At 51.3% G+C, this 27,377-nt stretch overlaps 1 protein-coding gene across 3 annotated transcripts in view; it reads right to left on the bottom strand.

The window, feature by feature from the left end:
- Positions 1-27,377, bottom strand: part of ANKHD1 (ankyrin repeat and KH domain containing 1) — a 1,478,908-nt gene that overhangs the window by 565,508 nt on the left and 886,023 nt on the right. The gene's annotated exons all lie outside the window — the stretch shown is intronic.

Genomic DNA, 27,377 nt, shown 5'->3' with positions numbered 1-27,377 from the left:
TTTAATTTTAAAACTTCTAAGTGTAGAGTCTTGGGGCGGGGCCATCACAGGGTCAGTCACAAAGGGGAAGTGGTGGGCACTGCTATCAGTGCACATGTCGGTTTGGCCGGCTGTCTTAGGACTGCCAAACGGACATGCGCACTGAGCGGTCTCCAACCAGAGCTGTGTTGCTGGGTTTGAGACAGCGGGCACAGGCCTCCAGTCTTTCTGGGAGCGTACTTCCAGGTCGCTCAGGCCAATCCTGATACTGTTCTCATACATGAGAGCAGCATCAGGGTTTGCCATAGGGAAGTTTGGGAGCTGGTGCTGCAGTCAGGAGCAGAAGAGCGTTGATGCGGCGGGGTGGCAAGCAAGCTGTATTGTATTGTATTGTATATGGATTTGTTAAGCGCGATTGCTGCCCAGGGGCGTCCAAGCGCTGAGTAAGTAGACAGATGGGCGGTAAGAAGAGATTAGAACTCGGTGGGTTTGGCAAACAGTAGGGTTTTCAGCTGTTTGCGGAATGAGAGCAGGTTCGAGTTGGACCGGAGTTGTAGAGGAAGTGCATTCCACAACTTCGAGGTGTTCAGGGAGAACATCCTGCCTCCGGCCCTAGCTCTCCTTACTCTGGGTACCACCGCCAGGAAAGCCTCCGTGGAGCGAAGGTTTCTGTTTGGGTGATACGGAATGACTAGCTTGTCATTGATTGCTGGGCCTGTCTTCCAGAAGGCCCGATGGGCGATACAGAGCGCCTTAAATGCCACTCTCTGCCTTACTGGTAACCAATGTAAACTTTTTAGTCCGGGTCTAGCTGACTGGGTGCGTGGGATTTGTAGCAGGGTGCGGGCTGCACAGTTCTGTACCACCTGCAACTTCCGAAGCGTCATCTCAGGGGCCCCCACATATAGGGCGTTGTTCGAATCTAGACGGGACTGGATCAGGCCTTGCACTGCCACCTGTTTGGCTTCTAATGGTAAAAGCGGGAGAACTTTCCTCAGTGTTCTGAGTAAGCCAAAACATGTGGACGAACAACTTGGTGGCCTGGGTGGAGAAAGAGAGACTTTTGTCCAGCCAAACTCCTAGGCTCTTTACACTTTCCTTAGGGGTGGGAGGGGGACCCAAACATGGGGCCATAAGGAAGTGAAAGGCACTGGTGAGGTTGGTCCCAGGAGCATGAGCTCAGTTTTATCTCCGTTTAGTTTGAGGGAGGAGGTAGTCATCCACTCCTTGACGTCCTCTAAACATCTCAGCAGGCCTTCCGGAGTTTGCTCTTATTTTCTTTCGTTTTATGTATATTTGTTGCAACGCCACCCCCCCCCCCCAATACCCCCACGCTGACACTAGTCATTACTGGGTGCTGTGCAGCTCCGTACTAACACCATCCCTCTCCAGAAATGATGTGCTTAGATTATATAGTCGCTATTTTCGCCTGCTGACATCAGTTGCTTTAGAAACAGTTTGCGTCCCCAGACGCAGAGCCCCAATAGCAAATTGGTCATGAACAGTGTAAAGACTCCTAAATTTGGGCTAGAATCCAAATCACAGAACAAGGAGGATGAGAGCGTCGATGAGAATTCATCTGTTAGATAAGAGTTTATACCAGAAAGAGAGTTTCTGAAGGTAAGTAACTTGTTCTTCTGATAGAGACGTCTAACCGCAGAGTCCTCACCTTTTGAGCAGATACCAAAAGCAGTACCTATTTGGAGCCGGATAAGTGAATGGGCTCAAACCAGAGAATTCTGCAGGACCAAGTGGGTAAAAAGTCCCTCTCTGAGAATCTGCCTATCCAGACAGTAATGCTATGCAAACGTATGGAGTGACACCCACAAAGCTGCCTGTAAGATGTCCAGGTCAGGAAATCCACATGGCACTGAAGTCATAGAAACTTTGGTCCTGGTGAATGCGTCCCCAAATCCTTCCGAACGCTGCTTTTTGACCACTGTGTATCATATCTTAGTACAGAGTACAATCCAGCGAGAGATGGTCCTTTTCTGCCCAGCCTTGCCACTTCTTGCTTCAGCGAAAACCACAAAAGAACTAATCGTACATCTGTCATTCTCTAGTATGATTAATGTAAACGCTTAGTGCTCTTTAACGTGTCCAAAAGAGTCTTTCCTCCTCTTTATAAGTAGTTGCGTAGCACAAGACACCAGTAGGGTGATTGTTTGATCGGCATGGACTGGCATCACAACGTTTGGAAGGAAGGATGCCTGTGTCCTCAGAACCTTTTTATAGGGGAAGAAGGTGGTGTACAGTGGGTTTACACAGAGCTTGAAGCTCACTTACCCACCGGGCCAATCTTATGGTAACAACGAACACGGTCTTGAGGGTGAAAACCTGCAAGGGACAGCTGTTAAGTGGCTTAAAGAGAGTGCACATCAAATAGGTGAGGACCAAGTCAAGGTCAGACTGTGTCATGAGACAGGAAACTGTAGATAACTGGAAAAAAACACATCACAACAGATGAGTTGAATAATGAGGGCTGGTAAGCCAACTGTAAAAAGCAAAAAAGGTACCCTGTAACTGTGCCCAGAGCAAACCCTTCCCATGCAAGGGACAAAAATGTCAGATATCTTTGCCACGTTCCGAACCAAGCCACAAATTTGTCTCAATAGGTGTTTATAGTTTTTGTTGAGGGATGCCTGGCTGCCAAAATGACATCAACCAACTCCAGAGGAAGGTCAAAGGTGTTAAGCTGTCACCGCACAATCTCCAAGCATGAAGGTGGCCCTTGCAAAAGTTTGGGTGCAGATTCCTGCTCTTCTGCTATGCAACAGATCCTCCCAATGGGGAGCCTGACCCGGAAGGCAGATGCTCATTCCCAGGAGCTCTAGATACCATACTCCCTGTGCCATATCGGGGACTACTAGAAAGACTTGGTCCTAGCTGGTCCTGGTCTTCTTCAGAACTCGGGCAGAGGTATTAGCGGGAAGGCATACAGCAGTTCCCACCCTCTGCGGAATGAGTCCCCTAGTAAGAGCCGCCTTGGAAACGCCAACTCACGGAACTGCTGACATTGTGCATGCTTAATGGTGGCGAATAGAATAAGCTAAGGTTCTCCCCTTTCCTGGAAAAGGGTGCAACTGCTATTTGTGATCCACTAGGAGACAACCAGTTTAGTTCGTCCACCCAAGCATTCAAGGAACCTGCCAGGTTGTTTGCCACCAGGAAAATTCCTTGATGCTCCAGCCATTTCCAGAGGCACAGGACTTCCTGGCACAGGGCCCGTAACTCCCACTCCACCTTGTTTGTTTCAACACCGCAAGGTGGTGGTGTTGTCAGTAAGCACCTGCAGGCAGTCATGACAACCTCAGGGATCTATGAATGAGGATTTATCACAGATATTTACATATTACAGTCCTTAAAGGGTTAAAAACCTACTGTCTTGGGAAGTGACCTTCCCCATGCACATTGTAAATTTTGAGGTAAAGAAGATCTCAAAGACAAGAGGAAGCCCCAGACCTGCGTCTGGTGGTGTAGAAGGCAAGGAGATTACATTAACTTGCGGAGTGTTGCCAAAATGGCCTCTGCATGTTATTTCCAGAACAGAATCAGTACGAAGCCACAGCACCACCTACCCCCACAGAGCCACACAGCACCACCTACCGCCTCGCAGAGGTACTGCTGAAAAACAATTCCAGATCCAGCTTATTCACCTTCAGCAATGGTCTTTATGAAGGATACCATTCTCTTGCTACACAGTCCTATTAAAAGAAAAGACATGCAGACACTAACTAGTAACCCTGAAATTTAGGCACAGTTACCATAGTAACTACTTCCTAAATCTCAAAAGAACTGTTCAGTCTACAAAAGCGTGCCCCTGTGACCCTTAAGGTGAGCTTAGGCCACTTTGCTGCACAAAAGACCAGAATCAGGCCCATTGCTGTTCAAAGCTATTTGAACAGATATGAAACAGATAGGTTATTGAAAATTTGTAGAGCAGACTTTGTGTGAAATCTTTTTATTGATTTTTCGAAACAAAAAACATGGTACACTTATAGTCATACATAGGTCTCAATTGCCAACATCAATTAGTATATATGTTATTAGGCAGCAGTAGATATTTACAATCTTTCACCAAAATAATCAGCACTGTCCTTGCCGTGTGGGGGTCTGTCTGCATACAAAGATGAGGGGAGCCTGTCGGCACAACATAAGCATTAAAATTCTAAGGAGCATATATTCAATATCAAGGTGGACAGCGGGGTGGCCTAGACAAGGATGACAAAAACCAGAGGCATACGAATTCGCAACCCACCATGCACTAGGGGATAGCTTCCCATTTCCACAAACAGAGTGGAATAACACAACATTGACAACGCAAGTAAGCAATCACAATTTCTCATGTAGTGGACACAACGCCGTCACTTCCCTGGAGACCTGTCTGAGTATGGGAGAGCAAGTAGCAATGCAATGGTGCCCATATGTCTCTAGGCCTGGAGGTCACAGGTAGCAACTCCTCATAAGTCGCAAGCTGCTCTTGACAATAGATTAAGTCGTCAATCCATACCTTGAATTTGGGTGCCCTTCCTCTGACCCATCTGCATGCCACTTCTCTTTTTTTTTTTTTGGTATTTTTTTTCTTTTGACCTCCCCCTTCACCTCCCTCCCCTTCCGGACACCCCCCCCCCCCCCCCCCCCCCCCACTCCCAGACCCCTTCCTCCTCACACCCACATAAGGGCAATTAGACTCTATAAGAGTCTGTAGTGATGGAACAGTGCTACCTAACCAGTGCTCAACGATATCATAACAGTGTGAATAAAAGAAAAACCTCGCAGAAAAAGGAAAGAAAAAAGAAGAAAAAAAGAGAAAAGAAGAAAAAAAAAAAAGAACAAACCATCCTAAACATTCCATCGTGTCATCTCATATCTGTCCATTATTCTGCCAAGTGGGCTTTTTATATTAGAGTTACCTACTCTTCTTCTCTTCAACTCATCAAATAAAGAAGAACTGAGACATGAGAAAGCGAGAGAACGAGGATAGGAAGGAGAGTAGAAAAAGCAAACAGAAATAGGAGTTGTGTATATATACAAAACAATATATCAATAATATCCTCCTCCTTCTCAACCCTTCCCCCAATTCTATGCTTATTTCAGGCTATCTAGATATTCCTTTGCCTTGATTTCCGAGGTGAAGAATCTCGTTTGGCCTCCGAAAATTATTTTCAATCTAGCCAGATTGTTGAGATACGCCTGCGCCTTCTTCTCTAGGAATGGTTTCAATCATTTGTCGCAGGCGCCATCTCCTCTCTACGGTTATATAACAAAAGTCGGGTTGGACAAAGTAGGAGATTGAGTCTTTGCTGCGTTGTGCTTCAGGTCTGGCTTTCTCAGAGATGGCTTGTCTTAGAAGAAAGTTCCCAAAATATACCAGAATCGCTCGGGGGTAGCCCCCCGGCTTTACTGAAGGTTTCAAGGTCAATGGGACTATGTGCACGTTGCACTTCCATATCCCAATTCCAACTGGATAATTCAGGCAAGTTGTATTATATATGCGCGAATATCGTCTCCTTCGATTTTTTCTGGGATGCCTAAGATGCGCAAATTATTTCTGCGTAGACTGTTTTCGCAATCTTCCAACTTCCACCTTCCACCTTACATCAGCTACTTCTGCCTCATGGGAATCATCTTGTTCTTGAGTCGCAACAGCCTCTGCTTCATTCGACACTATGCGAGCTTCCACCTCAGTCATTCGATCGTTAAAAGTACTAACAGTTCTTGTTAACTTGCGTACCACCCCTTGCACCTTGTGAAGAGCTGCCTGTGCCTTACGACCATCCTTAGACGTTTTTACGCGGTGCGAGGAAATTATTATTATTATTATTATGTTTCTTATATAGCGCCTGAATCGACCCCCGAAAGGGGTATCTCCGCGCTTGCCTTGGGAACACGTCCTGGCTTTTCCCTGTGAGATAGCCTCTACAGGGCATCCCCAAGGTGAAAGCCAGGCATCCCGCCGCGGGGGGCCGTTGTGGAGATTAAGCAAGCTTAAGGCCCAGAGTTGCAGAGTGTGAATCCATGATTAGGTCAGGCACCGAAGCGAGAATTATCGAGTCCATGGACATTTGAGCTCAAGACCCTGCTGCGTCGGGAATTGAACCCTGGTCCCGGGTCTGACCTCTGCTTCAGGGTCTGCCTGCTCTAACCAGTGAGCCACACTTCTCCACTGGCCTGAAGAACAGTGTCCATGACAGAAGTTAACGTGGCCCCCGGTTGGCTTGAATGATCTATTACCGCTGAGTGGGAGGAGTGGGGTGGAGGCATGTGGATAGTAGACTGAGTTGATGGAGAGTAGTCCCAAGTCAATTCTGCTGCCCCATGATGGCTCTTTCTTTTTTAAGACTGTTTTCCGGCCACCCCTTGGGTCGTTATATTTCAAGTTTTGGTCACTCTCTGTAGTAAGGTCAGACTCAGCATCATCCTCGACATCCTCCTCAGTTTCGCCTGACCACCCAGCATCCTCCGAAAATGAAAAAAAATCAGTCGGATCTTGATCTGTCTCTACTGTTTCTGCTGCAGCCTCCATTGCCTCTATACCATTGAGTTCAGCATCTTATTTCTCTCAACATTCTTAGGATTAACAATAATTTCGGCAGTAGTTGTGTTCTCTCCCGGATCCATGTATCGGCGCTAGCGTAATTGCCTCGACCCCCTGGGGTGTCGGAGGTGCTCATCACATTACTCACTGTGTTAGGTATTTCTGCTAGCTCTAATAGCGAAGTCTCAGAGATGACCTGGACATTTGTAATTGACAATGGGGGGGGGTCGTACCTTCGAGCTGAGTCTCCTCCTCAGGCGGTTTGGTGTGTTCCTTTCATCAGGCACAACACTGCAAGCCTCTGCATTGACATCCGTTACTGCCAGGACAGTAGGAACTGTAATACCAGAGGCAATCTCTGTAGGAAGGAAGATACCTGACTATGGTTACCCCCAACATTTTTGCCTGGTGTTTTGCTGGTTTTCCGACTTAGTTGGCCTGGGACCCTGCCAATCAGGACCCCAGGCCTACTGCTCACTCTCTAAAATGGATTCCATGTACCTTACTGCCAATCAGGACCCCAGGCCTACTGCTCACTCTCTAAAATGGATTCCATGTACCTTAGGTACATTTCCAATTGGTACTGGGCCGCCTTATCAGACGCTGTAACTCAGGGCATAGGTGTACCCAGGGCCTACCAGGGGCTGAAGCATGTATTATGCCACCCCTGGATTGCCATCTAAATCTGACACAACTGGCTGTACGACAGCTGGGGCAAGGTGGTGTAATCACCCTTTGCTTTAGATATAGTATACCTATATCTAACCCTAAAAATGGACACACAGATTCCTATCAGTCACTCCTATGGCAGGCCTTGACAATCCTGAAGGCAGAGTGCTTGGAATCGTGTGAAATGAGGCTCTGGCATGAGCTGAGCCAGTTTGCAGCTTGCGGAACCAAGTCCTAATAGCTGTTCCATGATAACGCATACCATATACTCTTAAGAGCATTATAATCCTCGCGGTTAAATGCTATCTTTGGTATTGCTTTATCAAAACATGTCGAGTAAGGTGTCATACGAATTGGAATACTAACCCCTCGCCAATTCTGGCGACGGGGTTAGCATTCCACCCTTCTAGGGGGACACGACATGTATGTAACTGTGAACCCCGGTTAAAGTTAACTGAAGCCTCAGCTCCACAAAATGGATGCTGCCACCACAGACACGAGTCTGACCTCCTGCTGCTGGGAGTCCTTCCAGCGAGGAGAGCTTGGACAAAGGGTTTCCTGTCAGGGGCGGTGCTAGCACCATCCCAGACAGGGTGTTGTGTATCCTGGGTAGGCAGGGCTTTACAGGAAGGTGACTGCAAGTGGCACCCCGGTGCTCACTACGCATCTGCCGGCTAGAACCAGTTCCAGGGGCACACCAGCCCCTGGCCTGGGGAAAGTCCGGCATGGGAGAGGGGTGTAACCACCCCCCTTCCTGGTCCCACCCCTAGGGCAGGACCTAGTCGCGTACCCACCCCTTTCTTTAGGATAAAGGCAGGAGCGGGGACCCTTCCAAATTAGATCGTTGAATCAAGAAACTACTTTCTACGAAAGGAACTCTCGACTTCTTCTCAAGATTTCTCCCTTGTGGCTAAGGAGTAGTCACCCTGCATCCGCAGGCACCATCTAAGAACTCTGCGGTTTGCTGCACGTCCTTCCTCAGGAATCCGACCGACCAGCACGACGAGACCCGGCTTCCCTGGCACCTCTGACCTCTACCTACTTCTTCTACAGCTAAGCTGAGAACCGTAGGTGCGACGAGACCTCGAGGGACCGGCCATCATCAGAACTGCACGACTTCTATCCAGCACTACCGCCGAGGGATCCTCTGGTGAGTGCTTTTGGGTCCGAGAAGCCCCGACCCTGAGCAGCTCCAGCCTCCCAGCATCTCCACGATCTGCGTGGGGCCCTTCTGCTTTTTGCTGCTCACCGCGTTGTTTGGCTACTAGCCCGCTGGCTTGTGGCCTTCTTAACGACGCCCGACGACATCACTGCTGCTGGTCTGGTTGCTCCAGACTGGCCCTTGCTCCCTTCCAAAAGAGGAGCACCCCGGACCCTCCTGGTCCACACCAGACGCCATTTTAGGTCCACCGCGTGGGCTTGAATTTGCCAAGACTTGTTGCCCCAATCCTGGGTCCAGCGACGTCGACAGCATCATCCATCGTGGGACAGCTCGCACCTCCATCCTGGTCGCCGACAACGCCTCCTGGTCCGTGAGACTGCAGAGCCCAGCGTCGCCCACTCACCTAGTCGAGGTGACTACCATCCGGTGCCCTCCTGATGCCACCTGACTACTGGCTAGTAGTCACGAACTTGGTCCCCTCTGCTTTCAGGTGTCATCCATCTTCGATCCAGGCTTGGATCACTCGAACAATCTTCACTGGTCGCCTGCCAGCAACTTCACTCTTCAGGCTCCTGGTTCGTTTACGAGGATTCCCGACGTCTTTCGAGACCTATGCAGCTGCAGCCCCTGGGCTAGGTAACTTCGGCATTTCGGTGCCCCAGCATAGCCTCACTATCCAAGGGTCAGGATCCACTGTCGTTTTTGACCTACCTTATCGGGTTCGCCCGAGAACACTAACTTTGTCTTTACTAGCTCCCATAGACTTTGTCCCGCATCCCGCGTGAGAGTTCACACTCTGCACCCGAGTCCCCTAGGCCTCCTACTAGTAATCTGAAGGTTCAGTAACGTAGTCCTAGCGATTCCAAAGCCTATTAGTACAGTACTTACCTGCTAGTAATTTCGCATTCCACTTTCAGAGTATATGGTTTTTTGTGCCCCTCGGGCATTGGTGTAAATTGTGCAACTTGAAGTATTTTCGTAAGAGTTTTGTTGTGTGCTTAGTACCCTGTCCTCAAAGAGTACAGGGCTGTTGTGATCTAAATAAATACACTGTTTATTTTCATAACACTTGTGTGGTGTCCTTTCACTTGGTGTTCAAGGGGTATATGTGATGGTATAACAGCTGGCTTAACACGCCCTCTAGAGTTTAGCCCGAAGACTGCTCGTATCCATGCTACTAGGATAGCTGGTCTATAAGGTTGACTTACAACCAATCACCATAAGGGTTGTTTGGTCTGATACATAGTGATCACTAGAATAGTGAACACTGCATATCAGGCCAACTTCTCACAATCTCCACCTCAATGCCGCCACCAACCACTCCATGCTGCTCTGGCTCAGGCAGTCCAGCACCGGTTTTTGCTTCTACCAGTACAGCCGGCAAAATCAATACTGCCGACTGCCTCTTCTCCCTGCCAGCCGAGGGTATTTTCGCAGGTGTTTTCACAGGTGTTTTCGCTGGAGTTGTCCCCGGAGCTCTGCGGAGCAAATCGACCACCGAGGGGCCAGGTGCCATGGCAGACTGTTTGAGTGACTTCGGGGTAAGCACTGTCTCTGTGTCAGGCCCTCCTGCATCGCCACCGCTGGCAACACCGCCCTGCTTCAATGCGAGCTCCCGGTCTAGCAGTGCTCGTTTAGCCGCTCTCGTCTTTGCGGCGGCGGCCGCCAATGCTGTTACACTTTTAGGTGCCATACTACCACACTCGACCTCTAGGCCCAGGTAAGCCCTTTCACTCTTAGTTGTGACACCCCCTGTTTGTGTAAAGTTCGTAAAAATCTTGTTTGTTCTTAAACCCCCAAGGAGCCGTATAACCGCAACACCGATCAAGGAGGTGAAGAGTGATAGCTGGTCTTTTATCACCACCCTCCTCTCGCTCGTGGCTGTATGCTCAAGAACCATTGTAGTTCGTCTCCATTCTTCACAAGACATCAAAATATTCATATATTCAGAAAAAGCTACGCATCTCCAGGTTCCGTTTTGGTTAAAGCAGCGATACCACGACCGCCAGCATTACTTCTATTCCGCGTTCTCCATTACCGCAAGCACTGATCAGAATGCACAGTACAGCGGTCTAGCACACCGCCGCCATCTTGCCCATTCTAATCGAATGCCACTCTTCTCTTCGCCAGCAACAGTGCCAGAGCTACAAATTAGCGGTGTGCTGCTTGTATCGGCTCGGTGTATCCCAGCAGTGCAAGTGTTGGTGACGGCTCTATATGGGTATCTATCATTGTAGAGAGAGCAGTAAAAACCTGCGACCAGTACAACTGTACCGTAGCGCATCCCCATGCAAGATGTAAGAAATCCGCCCCAGGTGATCGGCAGCGATCACGTGTGTCTGTGTCCCTTAATTTGTACCTGTGCATACGAGCAGGAGTGTAGTACAGCCTGTGGAGGAACTTGTAGTGAATTAAAATCTGAGTCTGCTACTTGCCGATACCTGCTCCGTTTGCTGTCAACATAATTCCCACTGCCTATCTGTCAGCTCTAAACCCAGCTCCTTATTCCATTTGTTCCTAGCTGGTGCAACTACCTCATCTCCCTGTCTGTGGATTGTCCTATATATTACTGACACAAGACTTCTGGGTTTCGCGCCCTGGAGCATCAGCTGAAGCGGTGCGAGGATCTGGGGCTCGGCAGGGAAATCCGGGGTAATAGAGCGAAACCCCTGTCGGAGGCGAATATACAAAAAGGTGTCGAGTGGTGATTGCGGTATGCCCTGAGATATGTGTTCCAGTGTGCGAAACTTCCCCTCGTGGTACAAGCCCCCCATGTCCGAATCTTCGCGCGTTCTAAAAACTTGTGAAATAGAACTTCCTGTAAGAGAGGTAATTTCGGATGGTACACCAATGGCAGGAGTGGTGAGTAGAGCAAGGGTACATCCAATCTTTTACTTATGTGTGTCCAAGCAGCAACTGTGCAAGTCACCGTTGTTGGCGTCTCCGCTCTGCTAGGGGGCGGGGCGTACAGCGCACAGTCTATGGAAACTGGTAGGGCAAGCCAGTGTTCCGCAGCCACTTGCGGCATATATTGTGGTTGGTGTACCCAAAAATAGGCATAATGTGCTTGCGCGCTGTAATATAATTCAAAGTTGGGGATGCCAAACCCTCCTTGGGAGTACGGCCTAGTGAGGACATTCCACTGGAGTCTCTGGCTCTCCTCTCCCCCCCTCCCCCCCCCCCACCCCCCCCGTACCACACGTATTAGTTCGGATCGCAGTGGTTTAAAAAATATAAGCCCTGGATGATACAGGATATTTAGAAATAGGTACAGTAGTTGGCGTAATATTACCATTTTAATCAGAGATGCACGTCCTGCCATGGATAGGGGAAGCGTGATCCAGCGCGATAACTTATCTGTGATGTGGACCAACGTAGTCCCGTAATTAAGACGCATGAGTTCGTCTCCATTTCATGTAATATGAATGCCGAGGTATCCTAGCTCATCCTCACACCATGCCAGCGGATAATCCAGTGGAAATCGACCTGTCGCTTCAGTAAGAGGGAAAACGCAAGACTTACTCCAGTTTATTTGGACACCAGAGAGACTTCCAAAAATTATGAATTCCCGAAGGACTGGGTTCAGATTCTGCTGGGGATCCCGGATATATAGCGTAATATCAGCGTACAGAAATACCAATATCTGTCTCAGATTACACAGCAGCGCTCTGTCTTTGTGGTGTTGTCGCAGTTTTGCCGCAAGCGGTTCAACTGCTATCGCGAAAAGTAAAGGAGACAGGGGGGCAACCCTGCCTCGTGCCTCTTGTAACTGAGAAAGTCTGTGAGATCTTACCATTACTGGTCACCCTCGCGACTGGTGAGCAATATAGCAGCTTAATTCAGGAAAGAAAAATGGGAGGAAACCCCATGCGCGTCATCACTCCGAACACAAAGTCCCATTCGATCGAATCGAAGGCCTTTGTGGCGTCCAAAAAAAATCACTGACAAAGGTAGTTCTGATGAGACATTATTCAGGACCGTGAAAAAAGTTCTCAGGTTGTGGGACGTTGCTCTCCCTGAAACAAAGCCCGCCTGGTCGGGCAGAATCGAGGTTTCCATAAGGAGATTGAGTCAAGTGACTATTAATTTAGCAAGAATTTTTACATCACAATTAAGTAGCGAGAGGGGTCTGTAAGAATCACAGTGCTGTGCCGGCTTTCCCGGTTTGAGGAGGGAAGTGATGAGGGCCTCTCTCATGGAAGGGGGAAGATGTCCCACGTCCAGCGCGACCTCTTATACCTCCCACAAGATGGGAGCCATCAGGTCTATGTAAGTTTTATAAAATTCTACCGGTATGCCATCCGTCCCGGTGGCCTTAGCGGACTGCATGTGCATGATCGCCTTCTGCACTTCGTGTAACTCAAACGGAGTACTCAAGAACCGTTGTTGTACATCGCTTAACTACCCCAAGGAAATATCTTCCAGGTAGGTATCTAGGTCCAGCGCGCCCGACCGTGTGGTTGCGTACAATTTAGTATAGTGCGCTGTAAAGGCATTTAAAATGTAGGCTGTGTCTCTGTACACCAGCCCATCCAGGTCTGCCAATTCCAGTACCACATTGGAGCCCCTTGTGTGTCTAATTGTTTCAGTCAGTGCCTTTCCCGGCCTCTCACCCTCTCCGTAGCGGCGAGCTGTCCAGTATTTAGAACGAAAGTGCGACTCTCTACGGCCTGCATCTGTGTACTCAGAGCTTTTCCCTAATTTTTGACTGAATGGTCTTATCTGGCACAAGAACCAGCGACAAGCTTATTTTCAAGTGTCTGCAAAGTGTGCATAATGTCCTTAAGAACACCAGCCCCTTTCGAAATACAATAGCCCCTCAAGGTAACCTTAAACGCCTCCAAAATAGTTTCTACCTGGTCAACTGATTCCTTATTTCGGGCAAAGAAATCTATGATCTCTGCACGAAGCTCCTCCTGGAACACAGTGTCTAGTAATATGGTAGGCTACAATCTCCAACTAGGCCGCGCTGAACCAAGATCTTCCGAAGACGGGGTAGGTCCTGGCCAAATGTTGTATCTTAGATATCATAGGGCACAAAGTTGCTGACCGGAATATATAATCTAAGCATGCCCATGATACCGTATGTGCAGTTAAGTAGGTACCTTCCAGATCAGAAGGATGCAAATGCCTCCAGGCATCTATCAGATTATACTCTGTCAATTTGGCGTGCAATACAGTACGCGCTCTGGTGTAATGATGGGGGGAAGGGTGCGACCTATCAACGTTCGGGTTACATGCCACGTTGAAGTCACCGCCCGATATAATGTGTTTGGACCAAATGTCTATAATAGCCGCCCACGGGTCTATGTTAAAGTGCGGATCATCTGTATTCGGTCCATAGCAGCATGCCAATGTGACCGAGTCATGTCCTAGTCGTCCCCGGCCCAGACAAAATCTCCCCTGTGCATCGCAGCGTGTACCAGCTAAAGTGAACGGAGTGCGCCTCTTGATAAGGATAGCAGTGCCTCTCGCATAGGACGAAAAGGAACCCTGTGTTCTGCCCATTTACAAGCAAATGTATTGGTATGCTGTGGGTTGATGTGCTTTTCTTATAGAAATGCCACACGGGCCGGATGCCTGTCCAGGTAGGACGATACTTGGCGCTTCTTGCGTGGGTCCCCCAACCCCGAAAATTCCACGTAACAATATTCAGGTCAGTCCCAGACTCAGAAGGCATAAATCACAAGATGTGCCATTCCTGTAATTCCCCAAGTGACAGCGACTGCCAGTCCTCAGATGTGCCTCATCTATAGCGGCAGTGACCTTACAATGTACGCGCCATCCCCACCACAACATAAATCGACAGTGAACCATAAAGATAAAACAATCATTGTGCATGACATCTACGTGTATCCTACATCCAACACCCAAAACCCAAAACCAAACTCCTAACAGTTGCTCGAATATTGAGATTCAGCGACATATCTCCCTACCCATGAATGCGGCCAAATCTTGTCTGGTCTCCCCGCCCACCACCCCCTCCCACCTTTCAACCGGAACAACTCACACCCAGTTCCCCCCAGCCCTCCCCCCTCCCACTGAAGCAACCCAATCTTGCCAGAATACTCTACCCTCCCTCCCTGCCAGCACCCCAACAAAAACAGCACCACCATCCAAGGTGGCATGATTCAGCATAGGGTAATACTCTTTGTGGCAAACACTAGTCAGCTACACAGCCAGCCCACCTCCATAGGCCCAACTTGGACGTACCCTAGGGGCTAAATAGGGGGAGAGTGGGACCTGGAGTACATTACCACTGGAACAACCAGTACAGTCCTTGGCATCATGCCGATTGATTGTCTGTAGATCTCCGCTGCACGCGGAGTCTCCGGGGTTGATCATAAGTGTCCGGCCTTGTCCGGTGAGCGTGATATGTTACTGTTCCTCATCAGCTTCTGTGCGTAATCACGTTGCGCAGCCCCTCGTCCCCCACCACCGCGGTGAGTTCTCTTCACTGTTTGAAGGAAGTCTGCAACGTGCTGAGGGTTTGTAAAGAAACGCTGCTTTCCCTGATGCGTTATCCTAAGTTTCGCAGGATACAGTAATGCATAGTCAATCTGTGCAGCACAAAGTTTTTTCTTCACTTCAATAAACTTGCGCCTCTCCTCCTGGACAATCGGCGTGAAGTCTGGATAAATCGAGAATGAGACTCCATCGTAAGACAGGTTCTGTTTCATTCTTGCGGCGCGCAGGGCAACATCTCGGTCGCGATAGTTTAGCAATCTAGCGATAATGGGCCTTGGCTGGCTTCCGGGTGGCGGCCTCGGGCCGAGAGATCTGTATGCTCGCTCCACTATAAATTGCGTTGAGAAGGCGTCAGAGCCGATCGCAGCCAAGAGTAGTTTCTCCACGTATTCCTCCATTCGCCCAGTGTTCGTAGACTCCGGCACACCAGTTACGCGTATATTATTGCGCCTACTGCGGGCCTCTAAGTCCTCATTCTTCGCTGCAATCACTCGCAGGAGCTTGTCCATCCTGGCCAGTTGTGTTGTGTGGCCAGCAGTCGTATCGTCATTCTCCAAGATGCGCCTCTCAGTGTCCTTAATGCACTCTTCATGCACATCCAATTTGTGCGCTATGGTGTCCATCCTGGATGACAACCGGTCCACCTTATCCACCACCGTAGCGAACCCTTGCTGCACCTCCTGGAGTATCTGCTGCATATCCATTTCCTTAAATGGTGCTCCGCCGCCCGGCATATCCGCCTTGCTCGCCTCGCCGTTTTCTAAATTAGGCCTGGTCGATTTTTTCGCCGCATCAAAATTGAGCTTGGGTTGCCGAGTGTCCAGTTTGCCCATGATGTCACCGACAGAGGGACCTCAGGGTGTACCGCCGACTCGCCGGTGCAGGCCGTCCTTAGGATCTGTTGGTCTGTATACCACCGTCTTATACTGCACCAATGTGACCAAACTCTGACTTCGAGGAGTTCTCAAAACCACCTGGCCTCTGAGTCCTCTGGCTCACCCCTGTATCCTCTGCTGTCAAAATGCACCGTGCTGGTGCGTCTGCCCAACAATAGCAGTGTATCTGGTGCCTATTCTGACCTCACCAGCCAATACCAGAGGTAAAGGAGGACACCAGGGAGGCGTCAATGCTACTCACCGCTGCCACGCCGTCCCAGACCTCTCAGGCGCTCTCATTAACATATTTATAGCCTCCGCTATGCAGCATGCGCAACAATAGTGTCCAGCACGGGAAACCACCTCATTGCAGGCCGCAGGTCGAGTCCTCAGATCCACCCGTCATATGCACAGTGCCAGGCCTGTTTTGCCACGGTCAATTATTGCAGCACATCGCGGGGGCTGTATCCCTCACTCCCACCTTCTTCGTAGTGCCCCAGCGTCTGGCCGCGCAAGAAATCTCAATCCTGCTACCGGGGCAGGTGGGACATAATACCGGTGCAGCCCGGCCCTTCAACAGTGCGTGCCTCCTCGGGAGCTGGTCCCCACCCGTGCGGCCCCCATTTAGCCACTTGTTGCTCCGGTTGTGTAGGATAATTTAAGGATTTTTTATCCGGGCAGTAGGAGCTTCACATGAGCGCGGCCATTCTGCTTGTGCGCCCTCTAGCGCCCCTTGTAGAGCGCACTTTCACCAACTGGTCTCTTGGAGCTTATTTTTCCACTGGAGTCGCTTCAAATCGAGTCGCCGATAAAAAAGGTCCATGTCTAACTGTAAGCTTGGGGGAAAAGCCAGGTCTTCAGCTTTTATCTGAAGCGCAAATGGTCTGTTGCACAAGTTACTTCCCTTCGGTTACAATGTATCTGTAAGAAACACGTAGTGATAGATTCCTTACCTTAGAATTACCCCCAGGCGTCAGACTGGATCAGGAAAGTTTTCATGAGCGGGTACCCATGCGCATCGGAAGGTGGCGTTGTGCGGTTCTACATCCGTCGTAATCGCCGGGATGACGTCGCGGCAGCTACTTAGACGCCGCCCTCGCGTGCCGACGTCAGTTCTGTACATGACTTTCCACGCCAGGAAAGCAGAACCATGCAAGATACTGACCACTGGTGACTTGAAACTAGGGCCCTGCAAGGCATGACCTTCACCCTAGAAATCAGTTCGCAGAACGGGGAGGATGGATGGGGTGGTAAGGATTCTATCACTACTGTTTCTTACAGATATATTGTTACAGAAGGTAAGTAACTTGTGCTTCTGAAAGAAACACGTAGTGATACTTACCTTAGAATAGATATACCAGCAATACTAAGCCCGGTGGTGGGTCTGCGAACCAAGATCACACCAGAAAGTCCTAGAGAACAGAACGGCCAAAGAAGCCGCCTCTCCGGACGTGGCTGTCCAGGCAGTAATGCTTAGTAAACGTGAGCAGTGAGGCCCACGTAGCTACCGGACAGATGTCATGCAAGGGAACTACCCGTCCATAAGCAGTAGTGGCTGCCATCGCCCTTGTAGAATGGGCGCATAACCTCATTGGAGGCTCCTTTTTAGCCAAAGAATAAAAAGCCTTTATGCACAGAACGACCCACCGAGAGATGGTTCGATTGTGCACGGCCCGGCCTTTCTTGACACCCACGTAGCCAAAAAAGAGCTGGTCATCCACCGGAACTGTAGAGTGCGGTTCAGGTTAGAATGAGAGCGCACATTTTGGGTCCAGACAGTGGAGCCTCTCTTCCTCTTTCGAGGGATGTGGAGGCGGAATTAAAGTGGGCAAAGTGATGGTCTGCACGATGTTAAAGGCAGTGACAACTTTTGGAAGAAAAGATGGACGAGCCCTTAGAACAACTTTGTCCGGATGGACAGAGAGAAAAGGAGGTTCAGAAGAAAACCTGGAGCTCACTCACTCTTCTGGCAGAGATGATGGCAACCAGGAAAGCAATCTTTAAAGTGAGAAGATGAAGAGGACAGTTGTGAAGTGGCTCAAAGGGAGCACACATCAGACACGTCAGAACCAGGTTCAAGTCCCACTGAGGCATTATGAAAGGAACAGGAGGAAAAAGATAAGTAATGCCTTTTAAGAATCTACTTACAACAGGGGACTTGAAAAGGGAAGGCTGATCTGGAAGCCGTACAAAAGGCTGAAATGTCTGAGAGATAGCCCTTGATAGTGCCCAGAGCAGAGCCCTGCTGGCCAAAGAAAGTAAGAATAGAAGAACCTCTGAAAGAGGGGCAGAAACAGGATCTACAACCTTTGCTGTGCATCATGCCACAAACTTATTCCACCTGCAGGCATATACCGTCTTAGTGGAAAGCCGCCTGGCTGCCAAGATGACATTACAAACTTCGGGGAGACAGGTCAAAAGACATCAACTGCCGCTGCTCAATCTCCACGCAAGGAGGTGGAGGCTGGACAGGTTCGGGTGGAGGACCGTCCCCATGTGCTGCGACAGAAGATGCTCCTGAAGAGGCAGTCAGATCGGTGGATCGATGGCCATGCTGAGTAGCTCGGGGATACCATACTCTTCGAGCCCAGTATGGAGCCACAAGAATAACTTGGGCCCGGTCGCGCTGGTTTTTCTTCAGCACTCTGGGTAGAAGTGGTATAGGCAGAAAGGCGTATAGTAAATCGCAACTCCACTCGCGATAAAAAGCATCACCTAGCGAGTGCTGTGAGAAAGTGCCCTCTTTCTTGCATGGTATGCCCCCACTTTTTGCTGAATTGCTGATGTACTTTGACTGAGTGTGCCGTGGGATCCTGCCAATCAGGTACCTAGGGCCTGTGTTCCTTCCCTAAATCTGCATTGAAGGCTAAACTCAATTGGCATCTCTGGCCATACATCAGCCCTGGTAAATGGTACCCTAGGTACCCAGGGCACTGTGACCCGAGAAGGCCCCTAAGGGCTGCAGCACTTATTGCGCCACCCTTAGCGGCCCTGTGCCCAGACATACACACACACACACACTGCCTTGGCAAGCTGAATGTCTTGGTACAAAACAAAACCAAGAGCCGACATGGCACACATCCCAGTGTGCCATGCCCACAAAATACTGCCCTGACATCAGTCACCCCTCTAACTGGGTGCCCTATGCCAGTGGTGAGGGTACAGGTGCACTGCGCCTTCATCGGCCTGGTCGCCCCCACGCTCCTCGCCTATCCCGCCTCCTGAGCCTCACCTGCTGCCTGTGCCTGATCGCCGACACCGATTCAGGCGCCCCAGCCGCCGCAGGGCCGCCCGCCAAGCCCGCACTCGTTTTCCCGCAGCTGCCTGCCTGCGGCCCCGCCCCCCCGCCAGCCGATAGGCTCCCATGCTCCCGCCTCCCAGCGGACCCTCCCTCCCGGCTCCCTTCTTAAGGGGACCTAGACTCCTTCTCGGGAGCGACCACTGCGCCTTCATCGGCCTGGTCGCCCCCACGCTCCTCGTCTCTCCTGCCTCCTGAGCCTCACCTGCTGCCTGTGCCTGATCGCCGCCGCCGATTCAGGCACCCCAGCCGCCGCAGGGCCGCCCGCCAAGCCCGCACTCGTTTTCCCGCCGCTGCCTGCCTGCGGCCCCGCCCCCCGCCAGCCGATAGGCTCCCACGCTCCCGCCTCCCAGCGGACCCTCCCTCCCGGCTCCCTTCTTATGACGCCCCCAGAGCGACCGCGCAGCGGACGCGCGCAGCAGGAGCACCGACTGAGCGCCGAAGGTGCGCCAAAGGTAAGCCCGTCTGCGCCTGGACCGCGCCCAGTGCCAGGACCCCTGGCTCCCGCAGACACCAGCCCACCCGCCGGACCTACGACGCAACCGAACTCTACACACTCAACGCCGGTAGAATCCCGGGCTGCTATCGAGCCTCCCCGAGACGCACCCACGGACCCTTCTGCTGCCACTCCTGCAAGTTCACCTGCATTCGGACCTGCACCAAACCAGCACCGACCAAGCCGAACTCCAGCAGCAACCACCTCAAGTGCATCCTGCTCAACACCCGCTCCGTCCACAGACACGCCGTGGAGCTCTGGAACCTGCTTGACACCACAGCCCCAGACGTCACCTTCCTCATGGAAACCTGGATGAACGCCTCCTCAGCACCCGACATCGCCATCGCCATCCCGGACTGCTACAAGATCATCCGGAGGGACCGCGTCAACCAGACAGAAGGAGGCATCGCCATCATCCACAGGAACTCCATCCGCATCACGACCAACACCGACGACACCCTCGCACCCGCCGAACACCTGCACTTCCAGATCCGCATCAACCCCAAGACCACCCTCAGAGGCAACCTCATCTACAGACCCCAGGACCACGCACCCAATTCAGCGAAGACATCGCCGACTTAATCAGCCCGCACGCCCTCCCCTCCGCTGACTACATCCTCCTCGGGGACCTCAACTTCCACCTGGAGAACAACAACGACCGCAACACCACCACCCTGCTGAACAACCTCGCCAACCTCGGTCTCAAGCAGCTGGTGACCACCCCCACCCACTACGCCGGACACACACTCGACCCCGTCTGCTCATCTAGCAAGGACGTCGCCTTCAGCCACGCCACCGGACTCCACTGGACGGACCACAGCTGCGTCCACTTCAGCTTCAGAAGGACCATGATCCACCACCACCAGCAACAGGTTGCACGCAGAAGCGGGAACAAGATCACAGACGACCAGCTCGCGACTTCCCTGAACATGAACCCTCCCACCAGCGCAACGAACCCAAGCCAGGCGGCCACCAACCTCACGAAGTGGATCAGCAACTGCGCAGACGGCCTCGCCCCCCTGAAGACCCCGCCTAGCAGACCCGGCAGCAAGAAAGCCCCATGGTTCACCGACGAACTCAAGAGATCCAAGAAGAACTGCCGAGCCCTCGAGAAAGCCTGGCGCAGAGACCCAACACCGAACAACATGACTGCCCTCAAGCTCGCCACCCGAAAACTCCATCAACTGATCCACGCCACCAAGAAAACTGCATTCAAGGAACGACTGGACAACAACGCCCACAACAGCAAGGAACTCTTCAACATCGTTAAAGAGCTCTCCAACCCCAACGCCGGAAACAACGACATCACCCCTTCGCAAGACCTCTGCAACTCCCTCGCCTCCTACTCCCACAACAAGATCGCGGACATACACAACAGCTTCAGCTCTCAACCGACGCACGCCACGACTGAACCACCGCCCCCCACCACCACCCTCCGCACCTGGACCCCGATCAGCACCGAAGACACCATCTGCACGATGAACTCCATCCACTCCGGTTCTCCGACCGACCCCTGCTCTCACCACGTCTTCAACAAGGCCGACGCTGTCATCGCACCCCACCTGCGGGACATCATCAACACCTCCTTCGACACCGCCACCTTCCCGGAGAGCTGGAAGCACGCCGAACTCAGCGCTCTACTAAAGAAGCCATCAGCCGACCCAACCGACCTCAAGAACTGCCGCCCCATCTCGCTGCTCCCGTTTCCTGCAAAAGTCATCGAGAAGACAGTCAATAAGCAGCTGGCCGCCTTCCTCGAGACGAACGGATCCCTTGACCTCTCGCAGTCTGGCTTCCGGGCCAACCACAGCACCGAGACCGCCCTGATCGCAGCTACCGATAACATCCGAGCCCTGCTCGACAACGAAGAAACAGCGGCCCTCATCCTCCTAGACCTCTCCGCGGCCTTCGACACGGTCTGCCACCGAACCCTAGTGCAGCGCCTCAGCAACATCGGAATCCAGGAGAAGGCACTGGAATGGATCACCTCGTTCCTCGCCGGAAGGACACAGAGTCCGCCTCCCCCCGTTCAGATCAGAAGCCACCGAAGTCATCTGCGGCGTTCCTCAAGGCTCCTCGCTCAGCCCAACCCTCTTCAACGTCTACATGAGCCCCCTCGCAGCCATCGCACGCCAACATCATCTCCTACACCGACGACACCCAGCTGATCCTCTCCCTCACCAATGACCCCGCCACCGCCAGAGCCAACCTACACGAAGGGATGACAGATGTAGCCAAGTGGCTGATGAGCAGCCGCCTGAAACTGAACTCGGAAAAGACGGAATTCCTCATCCTGGGATCTTCACCCTCCGCCTGGGACGAGTCCTGGTGGCCCCCCGCCCTGGGCAGCGCACCCAAACCAACAGACCACGCAAGCAACCTGGGCTTCATCCTGGACTCCTCTCTCTCCATGACCAGACAAGTCAACGCCGTCTCCTCGTCATGCTTCAACATCCTGCGCATGCTACGCAAGATCTTCCGGTGGATCCCCACCGAGACTAGGAAGACGGTCACCCAGGCCCTCGTCAGCAGCCGTCTGGACTACGGCAACTCTCTCTACGCCGGAACCACCGTTAAACTCCAGAAGAGACTCCAGCGGATCCAGAACGCCTCAGCACGACTCATCCTGGACATCCCCCGCCGCAACCACATCTCCGGACACCTGAGAGATCTGCACTGGCTCCCGGTCAACAAGAGAATCACCTTCCGTCTCCTCACCCACGCACACAAGGCCCTACACAACCAAGGCCCAGGATACCTCAACAGCCGCCTCAACTTCTACGCTCCCACACGCCAACTTCGATCGACCGACCACGCCCTCGCCGCCGTCCCCCGGATCCGAAGAGCCACCACAGGAGGAAGGTCCTTCTCCTACCTGGCCGCCAAGACTTGGAACTCCCTCCCGACTCACCTCCGCCTGACCCAGGACCACCTCGCCTTCAGGAAGCAGCTCAAGACCTGGCTGTTCGAGCAGTAGCGGACCCCCCTCCCCTAGCGCCTTGAGACCCTCCGGGTGAGTAGTGCGCTATATAAATGCTGTGATTGATTGATTGATTGGTGCATGGGCCCTGTAACCCTACAGTACCTAGGTCCAATCCTCTGCCCTGTAAGTGCAGTGCTGCCATTAAGAGTATATGGTGCTGGGAGGTTGTCATTACGAACTCCACAGCACCATAATGGCTACACTGAAGACTGAAGTTTGGTATCAAACTTCTCACCACATTAAACCCAAACGGATGTCTTTGTGGGATTTAATGTAAAATGCACGACAGAGGGCATCTTAAAGATGCCCCCTGAAACTCGACAAACTCCCAGTGACCTGACTGAGTGGCGGGCGAGGCTGCCACCACCAGACATGCTTCTGGACCCCTGGGTCGAGAGCTTGCTGCTCTGGGGGGCATGAAACAAAGCACATCCTGGGACAAGGTGCCAAGCCTCTCCCCCCAGGATAGGCAGGGTTCACGAAGGAGAAGCTTCAAAGGCATACCGCCTTTGTGATCTTCTCCAGGCCATTTGCTGTACTCAGCAACTGGTCCCCACTGGTTCTACCCCCCCATTTTGGGCAGGAGACCAGGCGGGAAAAACAAAATGAGGAAGAGAGGTGTGCCCACCTCTGCCAACTCCACCCCTAGGGTGGGGGAGGCGAGGTGAAGCACAACTTTGAAACCCTGCCATCTTGAGGATGGGGGGGACCCAGCCAACCAGGGACAGGCTCCTGCCCCCCTCCCACTGGAGAGTGGCAGAATAAGGGGTGTACCCACCCCAGGGAAGGGACACATTGGTCCCTGCTCTTTCTTAACTGTAAACACCCCTAAATTTAGTTTTAGGGGCACCCTGAACCTTCCTTCCTCAGATCCCAATTTGCAACAAGAAACAAAACCTGCTGTGCAGCTGCTAACAAGAGGACAACACCAACTGACTTGGCCCCGGCCCTACCGGCCTGCCGACCCTCGAACCTGCTCCTGCAAAACCCCGGGATCTCCTGTGGTCAACCTCAAAAACCCCGGAGGACCGGACGGCTTTGCTCAACTAAAGACTGGCACTCCCACGAGCAGTGGTTCTGCTCAAACATCTACAATTCCTGGTGCCAGCCAGGAACCGTGAATCCAGCACACTCTGCACCCGCTGAGTCGGGCCTGTGCCCGAGTGAACAAAGACCAGGAGAATGTCCCCTGGCGACTGACCAAGAATCCAGCACCCAAGGACCCTCCTCAACGCTCCTGATGACGCCTGCAGCCTCACAACCAGGGACCCCTCCAACCGTGACCAGCTGAGGGTAAGATTTCCCGACACCAAAAGACACCCCTGCACCCGGCATCCCACGGCACCCTGTGCCCAACTCCTGGGTGGCTAACTAACCTACAGCTTCCCAACTGACTTCTCAAAGTTGTGGTCGTACTTGAAGAATCACCGTCCCCGAGCTTGCAGACTTTGTTAGTCATGCAGCTTTCCCATTGAAAGCCATTGGGCGCCGGACGGCCCAAAAGCACCCAGGACCCAGTCACCCCAGTGTCGCTGGAAGTGCACCATCAGTTCTGTTCGACTTCCCCACTTGCCCTGAGCAGGTGACCAGGAGCTCCGCTCCCACAGCCGTGTGGCCTGCCTGCTAGCAGCCACTAACCAAAAGCCCCCTACCCGCCATAGGCTAACATTGGGCCTACTCTCTCTGCACCCGGCTGCCCCTGTGCCGTTGAGAGTGTACCTACAGTACCAACCTGAACCTGGGAGACCCCGGAGTCTAACCCCAGAACCTTAACTCTGCTAGTCGGGTACTTACCTGAAAACTTACATTTTCTCCTTAGGGTAAACATTGACTGGTTTTCGCTTGGAAATTCTACTGTCAAGTTTTAAAACTTTGAAATATTCACTAAAAATCATCCAATCACCGCAAACGAAAGTACTCACCCATTACCAGAAGAGATCCCAGTGCTGGATCTTAGTACCCAGCACTGACCAGAAAAAGTGATTATAACTCATTTTCCGATAACCTGATTTTCCTCCATAGGATAACATTGCCTGGTTTTTACCAGAAATTCTTTCAAGTGTTGATTTTTGCAACAAACAAATATTCCTTAAAAATTACCTGTTGAACAAAAACGATTTCCTATAACTGTTTACAGGAAATGTGCCAGGGCTGAATCCAGGACCCAGCCCAGAGTAAGAAAAGCGTTCGTAAAGTAAATGAAATTGCAGTTTGCTTAAAATTCCCATTGAGCTCAATGTTATTATTGTGTTAAGTTTATGTTGCACATTGCAACAACTGTATCTATTGCATCCAAAAGTCTATTGCTCATTGAAAGTATTCAACTGTGGCATCTCATTCTGAGAAAGTATTTTTATACCAACCTGTGGGTCTAAAATCAAATAACAGGTATGGAATATGCTACTTAACAGTATTCATCTGTTCTTGGCATGTAGGGCTGCTGACATTCATATCTGTGCATAGATCGCCGCCTAGTGTTGGGTCCGGATGATTGCACATTGTAGTCCAGGAAGAGTCTTCGAAGTATCACGAGATAGGTGGCTCCTCCCCTGGACTACAGTGCGCATGGGCATCCTCTCCATCCTCAAATTGTTTTTCGCCATTGTGGCAGAGATGGAGTATGATACAGTAAGTGATGACCATGCTTGAGATTAATTGTGAGTGCTACAGCTGTGACAGGCACCGGGGAGGAGGGCGGGCGATTTGAATGGATGCCCCTAACTTGCGTGTGGAATGCGCTCTTGGGGGAACTGTTAATGTGCGTTTAGCTTTTTGTATGCACTTAACAATCCATCTGGCTATACCTGATTTGGAAATGGGGTTGCCTTTGTGCTGTGGAGAAAAGGCAACCAACAGTTGCTTAGTCTATCTGAAATCTTTTGTCCTGTCTATGTAATACAGGAGAGCTCTTTTAACATCTAGTGTGTGCAGAGCTCGGTCTGCCACTGAATCTGGATTTGGGAAGAATACTGGCAGTTCTATTGTTTGGTTAATGTGGAACTGTGATACCACCTTAGGCATAAATTTAGGGTTGGTACGTAGCACTACCCTATTAGTATGAATCTGTATGAAAGGCTCTTAAATAGTTAGGGCTTGAAGCTCACTAACTCTCCTTAGCGATGTGATCGCTACTAGAAAGGCCACTTTCCATGTCAGAAATTGTATCTCACAAGAGTGTAAGGGTTCAAAAGGTGGTCCCATCAGTCTGGTCAGAACTATGTTTAGATTCCAGACAGGTGAAGGCGAGTGTCTGGGAGGAATTAATCTTTTGAGTCCCTCCATAAAAGCTTTAATGGCTGTCACTCTGAAAAGGGAAAGGTGCTGCCTGTTTTGAAGATAAGCTGCTATTGCAGCTAGATGTATCCGAATGGAACTATATGACAGATTGCATCTGTGTAGATGTAACAAATAACATATTATGTTTTGAGTTGACGCATCTAGCGGATTTATGTAATTATTGGAACAATAAATGACAAATCGCTTCCATTTTGCAGCATAGCGTGCCCTGGTTGTAGGTCTTCTTGCCTCCTTGATAATATTCATACAGTCAGGGGGCAGGTTCAGGTAGCCAAACTCTATGACCTCAGGAACAATATTGCAAGGATCAACTGTTGCAGATCTGGGTGCTGAATGTCTCCATGGCTCTGAGTGAGGAGACTGGGTGTGAGTCGCAGCCGTTGATGAGGCACCATGGAAAGTTCCAGGAACGTGGTGTACCATGCCTGCCTTGCTCATGTTGGAGCAACTAGGATGAGTGTCATTGAGTGCTGCCGCAGTTTGCGCGCCACTAGTGGTATGAGCGGGGCTGGGGGAAAAGCGTACGCAAATCTGCCTGACCAGTTCATCCATATCGCATTGCCCTGAGACTGCGGGTGTGGGAACCTGGCGGCGAAGGTTTGGCATTTTGCGGTTTCCTTTGTGGCGAACAGGTCTATCTCTGGATGACCCCACTGCTGGAAATACAGTTGTAGCACCGAGGGATGTATCTCCCACTCGTGCATCTGATGGCTGTGCCTGCTGAGCAGATCCGCCAACTGGTTGTCCTTGCCTGGGAGGTGTTCCGCCATAAGGAACATGTTTCTTTGAATGGCCCACTTCCACATGCTTTGAGCTAGGTGTGACAACTGTGGAGAGTGTGTCACTCCCTGCTTTTGGATGTAGTACATGGCAGTCATGTTGTCCGTCCGGATCAGCACGACCTTGTTGCACAAATGCAATTTGAACGCCTTCATCGCCATGAAGATTGGCATCAGTTCCAGCAGGTTGATGTGCATCTTCTTTTGCTGTGTCGTCCATAGTCCCTGCACTGTGTAATGGAGGACATGCGCTCCCCAGCCCTGGAGAGATGCGTCAGTCGTCAGCACTATCTGTGGTACAGGCTCCTGGACTGTCGTCCCCTGCAAAGGTTTTGTGTGTTCCACCAATGCAGAGAGTTGTATGCACGACCGGTCACCAACACTAGGTCTTTTAGCTGTCCTTGAGCCTGGTTCCACTGTTGTGCCAAGCACTCCTGAAGCGGACGCATGTGTAGTCTCACGTGAGGGACTATGAAGATGCAGGAGACCATCATACCTATCAGCTGCATAAACACTTGCGCTGGGAGTGAGTGTTGGGGTCTGAATATCTGAATCAGCAATTGCATGCTGTTGATTCTTACTGAGTGTCTATTGTCGCTCCTAGGTACTGTTGTACATGTGCGGGTTGAAGATGAGACTTTGGATAATTCAGTGAAAAACGTAGACTGTGTAGGAGGTGAATTGTGCGGGACATGTGGCTGGCACATTGCTGGGCTGACTTTGCTTGGATAAGCCAGTCGTCCAGATAAGGATAGACATGAATATGTTGTCTCCGAAGGTGCGCAGCTACTGTCGCCAAGAACTTGGTAAACACTCGGGGGCTGTTGTGACCC

Source organism: Lissotriton vulgaris, chromosome 7 (genome assembly GCF_964263255.1).
Source record: "Lissotriton vulgaris chromosome 7, aLisVul1.2, whole genome shotgun sequence".
Lineage (NCBI taxonomy): Eukaryota > Metazoa > Chordata > Amphibia > Caudata > Salamandridae > Lissotriton > Lissotriton vulgaris.
The sequence above is the reverse complement of the archived record's forward strand: the minus strand, read 5'-3'. Positions and strand labels throughout refer to the sequence as shown.